This window comes from Cheilinus undulatus, linkage group 24 (assembly GCF_018320785.1).
Source record: "Cheilinus undulatus linkage group 24, ASM1832078v1, whole genome shotgun sequence".
Taxonomy (NCBI): domain Eukaryota; kingdom Metazoa; phylum Chordata; class Actinopteri; order Labriformes; family Labridae; genus Cheilinus; species Cheilinus undulatus.
In genome coordinates, this window is record NC_054888.1 from 14,827,179 (window position 1) to 14,839,427 (window position 12,249).

Sequence of the window (12,249 nt, forward strand, 5' to 3'; positions counted from 1 at the left end):
ACACATAAATGGAGGAATGGATCACCAGAAAAAACAATGCTTTAGGCCTTTAGCTATTGCTGGAGCAGAGGCATAACCAAACCCTTCTTGATATAAGAATAGTATTGTAGAAATTGCTCGATTCTGTTCTTTCTCCTTTGGCCACCACAGTTCATTTTAGACCATTTTTCTTCATCATGCCCCTGTCTGAGTTCACCAGCACTCCTGTACCCAAAGAAATTGGAAGTGGACAGACAGGCCAACCAGTTCTTTCTTACTCCGGAGGAAAATATTTGCCAGCCTCCTGTTGGATTTAAACACTTTGGGTGAACTTAGCTCTTGACCTCCAGAATAAGTCTGGGCTAAATTGGGCCATCAGTCATCTGCTAGCACCCGCTTATTAGGCCTCCCGTACTGTTTGTCTGCCAGCGCTATCTCCCGACTACCGTGCCGCATCTATACCACTGAAGGGCGTCGCTATGGAGATGTGCTGTGATGACTCTTTGATGTGACGTGTTTGCGCCGGGGAAACAGACTGGCCTCTGTGAAGGGCTGCTGAGGAATGAGGAGGCTTGGCTCTGGTGAAAGTGTGTGTGTCTCATCATCTTCTCTCTCCCTCCTTGTTCTACCTTTTTCACTTTCATGCTTGGGTAGTTACTCTCTTTTCCTTGCCAACATTCTTCAATGCTTCTTGTCCCTGCCTCCATGCACGTCTTACTGTGCTTTTGGTGTTGCTCATAATCTTTTTTTTCTTCTGTAGAAAAAGCTGATAAAAAAATATTCTTAGTAGGGAAAAGAATGTCCCTGAAATAAGTCCTGGAAGCGTTTTCATGGGCCAGTTGCAAAAAATGACTCTAAGTCCAAGTCGAAACTGTGTTGCAACTTGTTGCTAACAAGGGCCTAAAGGCCTGCCACATAATTGCTTGCTGGCTTAGTTAGCAACCTGAGTTGCTGGTTGAGGCTTGCTTCTGTGCTTGAGCATCATAGACAAATATAAATGTAGATGTGACTTAAGGGACACTTCCTGGGTGCCTTCCTTAGGAGGTCTTCAAGGCACGTCCAACTGCATCAAGACCTCGGGGTAGATCCTGAACTTGCCTGAAGAATTATATGTCCCCTCTGGTCTAAGAAACACTGGGGTTCCCCAGGAGGAGTTGGAAAATGTTGGGAAGAAGGATTACTGTATCAACTTACTTGGTCACGGATGCTTCTTTGGTGCCTCCCTTTTGAGGTCTTCCAGGCATATCAAACTGGGAGGAGACCTCAGGTGCAGAACTTGCTGTAGGGATTATGCATCCTTTCCAACATGATAATGCCTCAGGATCCCCCAGGGAAGGTTGGACAATGCTGCCCAGGGTGAAAGATATCTCAGTCAACTTGTTCAGTCTGCTGTAAGGAGCCAGTTGGGGTGGTTTGGGTATTTGATAAGGACTTTTCCTGGGCGCATTTGTGGAGGTCTAACAGGCATGTCCTAATGGGTGAAGACCTTGGGGTCAACCCAGAACTAGCTGATTATATATCCCTTCTGGACAGGGATTGTCTCAGAAATCCCTAATAGTGGTTTGGAAATATTGGTTCAGAGCGGGATCTCTGGGTTAACTTACATGGGCCAATGAAAGTAACCAGTTAAGGTGCTTTGGCATCTGATTATGATACCCCTGGGCACCTCCCTTTGGAGGTCTTCCAGGCATGTCAACCTGGGTGAAGACCTCAGGGAGACACAGAACTTGCTGGAGGGATAATATAGGCTTGGGAATGCCTCAGAATTCCACAAGAGGAGTTTGAAAATGCTGCCAGGGAGAGCGATGCCTGGGTCAACTTGCAAAGGCAGCTGAAAGGGGCAAGTTATATAGATTATATATCCATTCTGGTCCAGCAAACCTCTAAGGATCCCCAAGGAATGGCTGGAAAATGTTGCTTGGGAGGAGGATGCCCAGGTCAACTTGTTTAGCCTGCTGCCACCTTGACCCAACCGCAGATAAGAAGTCGAAAGTAGATGGATGGAAGTGTAATGCATTCAACTGAGAAAATACAAATCCTCCATGCTTTTTTCCTGAATGAACAAGATCATAATAAACCCACATCTTTCATCAAGTATACTGGATCATAACTACATGTCTGAAGTTCGAGACAAAACAAATGGCTTGACTGTGCCGTAAAAGGCCATGGAATTTTAAACAGTTCTACCAAAACTTCTGTTTATCAAGCCTTAAGAGTAAGGTAGGGGCAGGACAAGATAAATATTGAGCTTCATTCTGCCCCGTCTCGAACAATGTGGCGTGTGCATATGTGTGTGTATATATGTATGCAGATATTTATAAATGTATATGTGTGTGTGTGTGTATGTATATACATATGTATATTTTTATTTATTTGTATGAAATTGGACTGGCAAGTTGACACAACCATACTGAGCAATATATTTTTCTTTTGTTGTTGTACGTTCGAGATAAATAAATCAAATCAAATCAAGAGTACTTCCTCGAGTCAGTTTTTCCATCGTAAATTTTACAAGATTCCATATTTTCTCCTTCTACCAATCAATGAGAATGTGTGACATTCACAAACTCACATAAGAAACATAAATAGACCCAGATTTAAACTTGTGAGGTGGTAAAATGGGGTTGCACCCATGCCGCTTAAAATATTAAAGAGCTTCTGGGTTCATTTTATGGAGCATGTCATTTGCCAGAGGGCCAATTAAAGGCCTCTCCCAGTTTTCACACATCCACACATGTGAACACTTTGATTCAGACGCAGAGATGCCAGGGTTTAAAACTTAGTCCTCAAACCACTTGACCTGGAAATCCTTCAAAGGAGGCGGCCCGGCTTAGTTCAAGTCAGGTTTGGTAGAGTATGGAATGTGCATGAGTCGAGTCTGAGACAAAAAAATGTGCTTTTAAGACACTTTGCAAAAGCAAAAGTGAGTTGTTACAGGTAGAACTTCAGAGAGAGCATCCCTCCTGTTTCTAAAAATGCTTAGCTGTGTCTTGCACGTCATTGCCTGTGTTATGTAAGCAGCGAGTGAGACAGCCTGACAGAAAGGGATTTTAGGCCACTAGAGACGAAAAGAAGGGACCGTTGGGAGTCTCCTTGCGGCAATAATATCCCCTGGATTTTCTTTTGCATGACAAAGTAACTATTGAATCTTCTAAAAATAGACATCCAGCGTGTGACTGGGGTACCAAATCAGCTTGAAAAACCTTAACAGCTTGAAGAAAGGGATGTTCTTTCTTAGCTCAAGGGTTTCAGCTAAGGTGTAAACGTTGTCTTTTTTCCCCAAGGATGTGATTGTGAACTGTAAATGCTTAAAGATGTAGTCTTGAGACAAGAAACTTGAATAAAGTACCTTGGAATACATGCCATTGGAACAAATTTTGCAACTTTTGTCATTAATTTTCTTGGTTATTTTGCTCAATAGTCTGGCTGAAAACCACTTACATTGCCCTCTTACTGGTCACACTAGGCAACAATGACTAAGAGTTTTAAAGGTTCTATTCCCAAAGAAAGAACTTCTGTAAAACTATTGAACAAGAAACCACACCTTTGTTATTTAATGTGAAAATACACTGTGTTGGTTTTATTCCTGGATTGCAACTCTCACTCATTTCCTAGCCATCCTGTTTTACTCTGTAGTGCGGCTACAATATCGGCAAACATCTTCAAGAACAGAAGTGTACTTGTAGATGTTGTTTGGCTGCAGCTGAAAGAAGCGTCAAGTAAACAGGTTGTTTGGTAAGCAAAAAAAAAAAAAAGTCTTGCAGTTAAGTGGTAGAAGCAGGAAATATTCTTATCCTGAACCCAGAAAAAAAGTAATTGTATTAATTCTCAGCAAAACCAAATTTAACCCACCAATGAGCAAGCATTTGTCAATATTAGTGAGGAAAACTCCCTTGAAAAAAGCAGTAACCTCAGGAAGAACTAGACTAACTGGAATGTAGCCATAAAGTGAGACTAACCTGATGAGAAAGAGACGTAAAGATGGATAAAACTAGCCACTTTCTTACCATTTTGATTTATATTTCTTTCTGTCTTTTCCTTAAGTCTCTTTTATGAAGTTGGTTCCTGTGCTGCCTAGTTTGGTCTAGGTCAGGGGTCATCAAGTACATTTGCACATGGGCCAGATTTAGTCTTGACAGAGTCTCTGGGGCCTGGACTGTCAAATAAAGAAAAATTAAATCAGTATTTTGTTCTGATTGACATATTATTTTATTAGTATTTGTATTTTCTTTCAAAACACAGGACATGTTTTTGGCATTACCAGTGAGATCTATCCTGATCTATAATGCCGTAGACCAGAAGGAGACAGGCATGCCCACAGAATTGGCTGGAAAGAATGGGCCCTCAACAATTATGATTTAGCACCAATATGAACTCATGTTTCACACTTCTCACTACTTCAATGCTTCATTCTGCTTTTTTTTTTAACCGTTTTGCCAGTTTTAACACATTTTTGATACTTTTTGCCTTTTTTCCCCCTTTGACCCATTTTTTTCCCATTCTGTAGCTCCTTAAAGTCACTTTTATTGTGTGTCTTATCCCTCCTTTTTCCATTTTTGCCACTTTTTGTCCATTTTTGATATACTTCTTGGCCCTTTTTTCCTTTTATACTAATGGTTTGCCACATTTTGACCTCTTTTCACCACTTTCCCTGCAAGTTTTTGGCCCTTTGTGCCACTCCATAACCCATTTGGACGCTTATCACCCATTTTTGTCACTTTTTAACCCCTTTTCACCATTCTATCTGGCCATTTTTTTCCAGTTTTAACCCATTTTTGATAATTCTTGCCCTTCTTTTTTTTGCCTCTTTAAACCATTTTTTGCCATTCTTTAACTCCGTTAAACCTCTTGTCTTGTTTAATCCCTCTTTTATCCATTTTTGCCACTTTCTATTTTCGCCACTTTTCATTACTTTTTTCACTATTTTTGCCACTTTTAACACACTTTTTTAATACTTTTGCCCCCCTTTTCCTGTTAAACTTATGTTTTGCCACATTTTAACCTCTCTTCACCACTTTCCCTACAAATTTTTGTCCCTTTGTACCACTCCACAACCCAGTTGGACACTTATCACCCATTTTTGCCACTCTCTAACCCCTTTCCACCACTTTTTCTGGCCATTTTTGGCAGTTTTAACACATTTTTTAATATTTACTAATAATGGCTGACAAGTGAATTTCTGTTTAAACAGATCAAATGTTAGTCATTTTAAAAACTATTTGAATATTAATTGCTTTTGGGGTGGATTTAACAGCTGCAGACATTTTAAGCCAAAAGATATTCTTAAAACCACAACATTTTCTTTTCCTTCTTTTTTGATTTTAATGATCTTCTGGGGCCAGACAGGAAGCTTTGGGGGGCCTGACTTGGCCCCCGGGCCGCCAGTTGATGATCAGTGGTCTAGGTTATTCTGGGTTTTTATTATAGAATCTTACATATATGGGTTTTTAATGATGTGTTTCTAAACTGAAACCATTTTCATGTTTAGAATGTTCTGCTCATTTTTATGATGTTGGAGTTACATTGCTGGCTGAGTTTTTCATGGGTTCTTCTGTTGTTGGGGTTTTGTCTTTATTGTGATGTTTTACTGTTTGTGTTTGATGCTTTGTCGTAACTGTGATTCTGCTTATTGTCAAAGCACTTTGTAAACTTCTGTTTTTAAAGGTGCAATACAAACAAAGTTTTATATTATTTTATCAGTCTTGAAATCAATTCTCAGTTCAGTTTTGTAATCCTTGCCCAAAAATTCTTGCCTAATTTCACCATTGACAAATTTGCACAGGATTAAACCAAACTTCAAGAAGTGTAACCTCTTGTTTTGTCTAAAGGCAGGCTCAGACTTCACAAATTATCCCAGATTTTGGACTGACTGCAACAGTGAAGCTTATCATCAAACCTCAGGCCTGATTTTGTGTATAAGGAATGACAAAAACTGACCTAATCAATGACAAATCCTAGGTGCCTAAAAACCACAATTCAACAAGGTTAGCATGTCAGAATTTTTCTTGCATTGTCATCTAGTTTGACACCCTTACCTGATGTCAACGACTTGAATCTGAAGGAGACCCAGTCCATCTTGGCCTCCTCCTGATAAATCTGTAATTGTTATCAGTAATCTATAATCCAATCTATAATTGTTTCTTTTCTGTAGAGTGTACAATCATGTACATCAGGTACAATCATGTAGAGTGCTTCTGTTGTAGAGAGACTGACATGCTTTGATCTGCCCTCCAGGAAACCTGGAAACTGGCACGAAGTTATGGAGACAGTGGCGTCATCAGCATACGATAACAGTCAGGATCACACTTGTAGTGTGGAGAGTGTGCTGGCCAAGATGGAGCAAGATTTTAGTTGCATAGTCTGACATAGTGCAGCCATGAATTATCAAAAAAATTGTGGAGTCTAAGGCAGCCTTGGGTTGTGACTATTTTCTAATGGGTTTACATGATAACATAGAAAAAAACGCTTGGCTGTTGCACTTGCTTGGAAATATACGTACTTTAAGATCTTTTTCAAAAGTTTTTGAGCTCTTAGGTGGCAAGCAGTCTTGTCATCAACTCTTCCCTTTAAATAGCTTGTTGGTTAGTTTAACCAGACAATAAACTTTCTTCAAATACAAATATCAATACTACTAATACAAATACAAATGATACAAGTGACAATATGGATATCAATATTGTAAAACTTCTAATACCAATTAAAGGCCTAGTAATTTACTAGCATGGTGTTACCACACCTTTTAACAAATAAAATTAGGCCTTAATTAGAGGCCCCTTGACATTAATGCAAAAAAAGAGCTTGCAGATCAAAAACAAGGGAAAAATAAGAGCAAGACAAAAAAGTGGGGAGATAGACAGGAAAAATCCTTCCCATTTTTACACAAATTTCTAATCTCATATTGATACCTTTCCCAAAAAACAATTAATCAGTTCATCTTTGTTTGTATAGAAACATTACAAAACTGAAGTGATCTCAAGACACTTTGCAAAAAGGGCTGGTCTACACCATACTGTCTGTTGTGGCCTATTACAAAATACCAGCGTTAACCACCATGAGCACAGCACTTGGAGAGTTTAGCCCTCTTACAGCGGCGACAAAAACCTTCCCTTAAGGGGCAAGGATGTCGAGCAGAACCAGACTAATGTCGAAAGCTCTCTACCAAAGCCATGCTGGGGTTGGAAAGGGGCTCAAACAATTGGTAGGGTGTGGGAGAAAAGCAGGAAGAGGAGAGGGACAAGAGAAACAACAATACAACAAATGAAAGACAGATTTATGGAAGTCGTGGCCATGTACATATTTCCCATTTCATCGGTGATGACTATAAAACCAATAATGGTAGTATTATGTGAAGAATTAGCAATAACAACCATGACCAACAGAAAACAGAACATCGTAATGTTAGCATTAGCAGCTAGGATGATAATGAAACAGAGAGGACTATAGTCATAGTCTGAGGTAAATAAAAGCCCTGGCTATTGATTTATATTTAACAGTAAAATTGGGCTTTAACAGTATAAGTGCAAGGTATACAATTACCAGACAGGGAAAGTAGAATAGTAGGTCAAGAAAAGGGTTGGGGTGGTTTGTGGTTGCGTGATTGGTAGAAATCTATGAGTAAGAATTGAAAAACATTGGACTTTTGACTTTGGCTGAAAAATCAAATCAGAACCTTGAATCAGAATTGAAATTTGTGCTAAATTTGAAGAAAAGCCCTCAAAGCATTCTTGAGATATCATGACCACAAGCAAGGATAAACATAACGCTCAATCATCAACCCGGGACTTCTATGATACTGTGTTCTCAAGCAAGGGATGAACATGAAGCCTAATGACCTTGACCTCTAACCCTAAAATCTAAGTATTTTATCTTTGAGTCAGAGTGGACATTTTTGCAAAGTTTGAAGAAAATGCCTCAATGTGTTCTTGAAATATAACTAAGACTGGCCAAAACAGATGGACAATCCAGAAACTTAATTACTCTAGCCCTGGCTTTCGTCCATGTAGGGGCACACAAAATGCAATGTGTCATGCAAATGTTAACCTCACTATTTTCTATGTCCAGACCCTAACCAGCCAATCTCAAGGCTGGACAAAACAGAAATACCAAAACCTAAGACATCATGTTTGATTCCATCATGTATTATGGAAGAGCAGCATAGTTTCCCAAAACAAATTTGTCTTGTGGCAAAGCTTGAATTGCAGCAGCAACACATATGGCACGTCAGACAGGACCACATTTTTTGAAAACACAAACACATAAACAGTATTCTATAAACTGAAGCCAAATCAAGGCAAAAGAACACTCCAGTATTGTTGTTTACATGGGGAACATTCAACCTTCTTGCGTGATCCTGCTCTTGTCCAACCACTTCCCATAATTCCTCTCTGGCCTGTACCGTTCCCTGCCAAACCCTCGCCTGTGTATTCCAACCCGACAGCCCCTTCGAACAGCGCAAACCACTGCAACGGCATTCCAGGAGGCTCCTCCAAGACACGGTCGGGATAAATCATAAGGAAAAATGAGGGCCTGTTTCCATGGAGGGTGAGAGAGACCAGAGAGCTTACAGACGCTGCACTATCCAGTCAATGCAAGAAAACACACAAACCTGCACACACTTATGGATGATATGTTCAAGGGTGGATCTGTTTGCATTTTCTTGTTGCAGTGGTGCCAAATCCAATCTTGGATCCAGGCAGTGGAAAGTGTTGATCTATTTGTAACTCTTAGAAAGCTAACCAAAAAGACACTAGGAAACTTTCATTAAAACTGGCAAGTTGCCACGGTAGTGACATGTTTACATGCTCAGAAACATCACACAGCATGTGCTGGAAATCCAAAGAAGGTAGAAAACAGATATAACTGTGTTGAAAACAATTTAAAGAAGATCTAAAGAAAGAGAGAAAAGGAAAGTCAGAATGGGTAGCAAATTTCTTGCAAAGGTTTGGATATTTTCCAGTTTTTAGGGCTCCAAAATTATCCAACAAAAAAAGCAATTCAAGGGGAAAATTGACAGTTCAACCAGCATCTAGCATGGCTTAACATGTTTCCATTTCTGAAATCTGAAACATTTAAATGTCTTTAAAGTCTCTGAAATGTCAAACATCAATCCAATAAAACTGCTGCCTGAAAGGCTGAATCAAAGTTGACCACTGTGCATAATTTGAAGAAAATCCGTCAAAGCATTCTTGAGGTATCACATTTATAAACATGAGGCCCAACAATCTTTACATTTGACCTTAAAAATCTAATCTGCTATCTTTGGGTCAGAGTGGATACCTGTGCAAAGTTTGGAGAAAATTGCTCAACGCATTCTTGAGAGAAGAAAAACAAGCAAGAGGCCTAATAACCTTAACATTTTACCTCCAACCTCTTAAATCAAATCAGTTAACTCTTGAGGCAGAGTGGACATATGTGCAGAAATTGACAAAAAACACTTAGAGCATTCTTTGGGGATCATATTAACAAGTAAGGGATAAACAAGAGCTCCATTGATCTTGACCTTTCACCTATGGATTAAAATCTGAGTTTATCTTGGAATCAAAGTGGACATATGTGCAAAGATTGAAGAAAATTGCTCGAAGCATTCTTGAGAAAATGTCATTACAAGCAAGGGATGTACAAGAGCCCCAATGACCTTGACCTTTTACTTATGAGCTTTAAAATGTATAAGCTTATCTTTGAATCAGATTTGTCATGCAAAGTTTTAAAATTCTTGAGTGACTGGTTTTACAAGCAAGGCATGAACCGTAGGCCCAAAGACCTTCACTTCCAACTTTAAAAATCTTATCCGTTCAGCCCTGAGTCAGAGTGGACATTTGTGCTAAGTTTGAAGGAAATCCATCCAAGCATTATCCATATGTTGTCTTCACAACTAAGGGATGTACAAAAGCCCATTTACCTTGAGCGTCAACCTTTCACTATCCAATTAGTTCATCCATTTGTCAGAGTGGACATTTTTGCAGAGTTTTGAGAAAATTTCTCAAAGCTTCTTGAGTGATGCCTTTGAAAGCATGGTATCAACAAGAACTTTGACAACAAACTCAACTGCCAGTTTGTCTTTGTGTCCGAGTGGACATTTGTGCAGAGTTTGAAGAACATCGCTCAAAGCGGTCTTGAGTTACCACATATGTTCAAAAGCAACACGAACAGAAGGGCTAATGAGCTTGACCTTTCACCTATGACCTTTAAAATCTATGATTTTATTTAGAAGTCAGAGTGGACATTTGTGCAAAGTTTCAAGAGCACTCCTCAAAGCTACCTCAGCGATTGCATTCACAAGCAAGGGATGAACCTTACAACTTACAAAATCTAACCAGTGATAGATGTAAGTCTGAACAGGTTGCAAATTCCAGGTTGAGTACCATCATATAATTTCATACAGCAGAGTTGATCTCAATCAAAAACAAAACTGTTAATGAATGCTTTTGTTTCTAAAATAGCATGTTTTCTGATCCAGTGGACCATAATAATACATAGTGATGGTATGCCATATGTATGTTTCTAGCTTGTTCCACAACTGTTAACAGTTCAGTGGTATGTGAGAAAGACAAAACAAGGATTTAAGGTTTCTTGTAGAACATCAAATTTCCCAAGCATAACTTTGAATACAGAGAACTAGAGAGCCAGGTATGATTCCCCCAAACACCAGACTCCCTCCCAACAGAGCGCCTCTGTCTCAAACCCACAACTTGGGTGTCCAGCCAGATTTAAGGCAGTATCCCAACCACAAAACCCCCCTCCCGACGAGCCTCCACCTCAACATAGACGACCAAAACAGCTACACTTGGGTCTACACGTCTGTCTCGTATACACTCGGGGGACAAAAGTGCGTCTGTCGCCAAGCTGCATTGTCCTCGGGGCTCCAATAACAGAAGTCCACTAAGGGAAGGCTGTGGTTGGATGGGAGGAAAACAGAAAAACGAAGGGTAGCCCAAGACGGTTAGGCGTTCTTCATCAAGGGACATAAGTGGACATCTGTCTTTTAGATGTTCTGCAGAGATATTTTCATAAGCTTTAAAAACTTCATGATTGGACCGCATGTGGTTTGAGATTTCAAAGTTTAGCAGAATGAGGCTGAGAAAGGGAAACGGATCAGTAATGCACCACTGGCAGGAAGATTACAGGGAAGTTTGGGAGATTTTATGGACTTCAAGGTACAATAAGTCAGATTCTAACAACCTGACATCCAATTTCAGGACATTTATCTAATAAGAATAATAAAAAGAAATGGAGAGTGGATTAGATAATCACAATAACTCACATTATTCATTGTCTCGCTCAACACACTCAAGCCATGACAAGTTCCTTTTGCCAGTTCATGATAAAAACATCAAAACAGGAAGTCAGTTACTATCAGTTTAAGAGAGACTCACTCCCCACCTGGAGTGAGTAACCATGGCCTCAGACTTTGCACTAAGTTGCAAACTGTCCCAACGCCTGTTGGAGGTCCCCAGACGAGGAGGAGAACAAAACCACATCATCTGCAAAAAGCAGAGACGGAATTCTGACATCCCTAAACTAGTGTTGTAGCACTCGGGAATGATCTTGGCCTTGACCAGTCTCAAGATCATATTTTGAATGTCTTGGTCTTGTCTTGGACTCGAGAACATTTTTACTCAGTCTCATCTCGTTCTTGGACTGGCTGGACCCAGGATTTTCCATCAAGACCGGTCAAGACCTGCACTGATCTGCTATTCTTTGACTTCATCAATGTGATAATAAGGAGAAGCACTTGCTTGAACAACAAATTGCTACACCTGCAAAAACTCAGGCATCAGTCCATCTTATTTCTAGTCAGAAATACCTCTGAACACTTACTTTAGGCCTCACTCACCTGACAAATCAAGATAAACATCTCATTTTCAGATATATTTTTTAACAAATTTGTTAAGATTTCAGATTTTTACAAGTTGTGCTTTGAAAGCGTTGCTGACACCTTGTTTTTATCTGCCAAATTTATTTAAAAGAAGACTAAAATTAAAGAGAGAATGCTCTTAAACTGTTCGACCTTGTCATGGTTTTTTAAAGTGGATTCTTATGATCTTGGTCTTGTCTCGGTCATGGTTTTGACTTGGTCTCGACCCCCAAAAGTCTTGGTTTTGTCCTTGTCTTGGTGCACTCTGTTCTCGGGCAAGTCTTGGTCTCAGATAGTGTAGTCTTGAGTACAACACTACCCTGACTTGAAAACCCTTCTCCCCCTGGCTGCACCTCAAATCCGGTCCATGAATACACCAACATAATAGGAGATAAGGGGCAGCCCTGGCAGAGGCT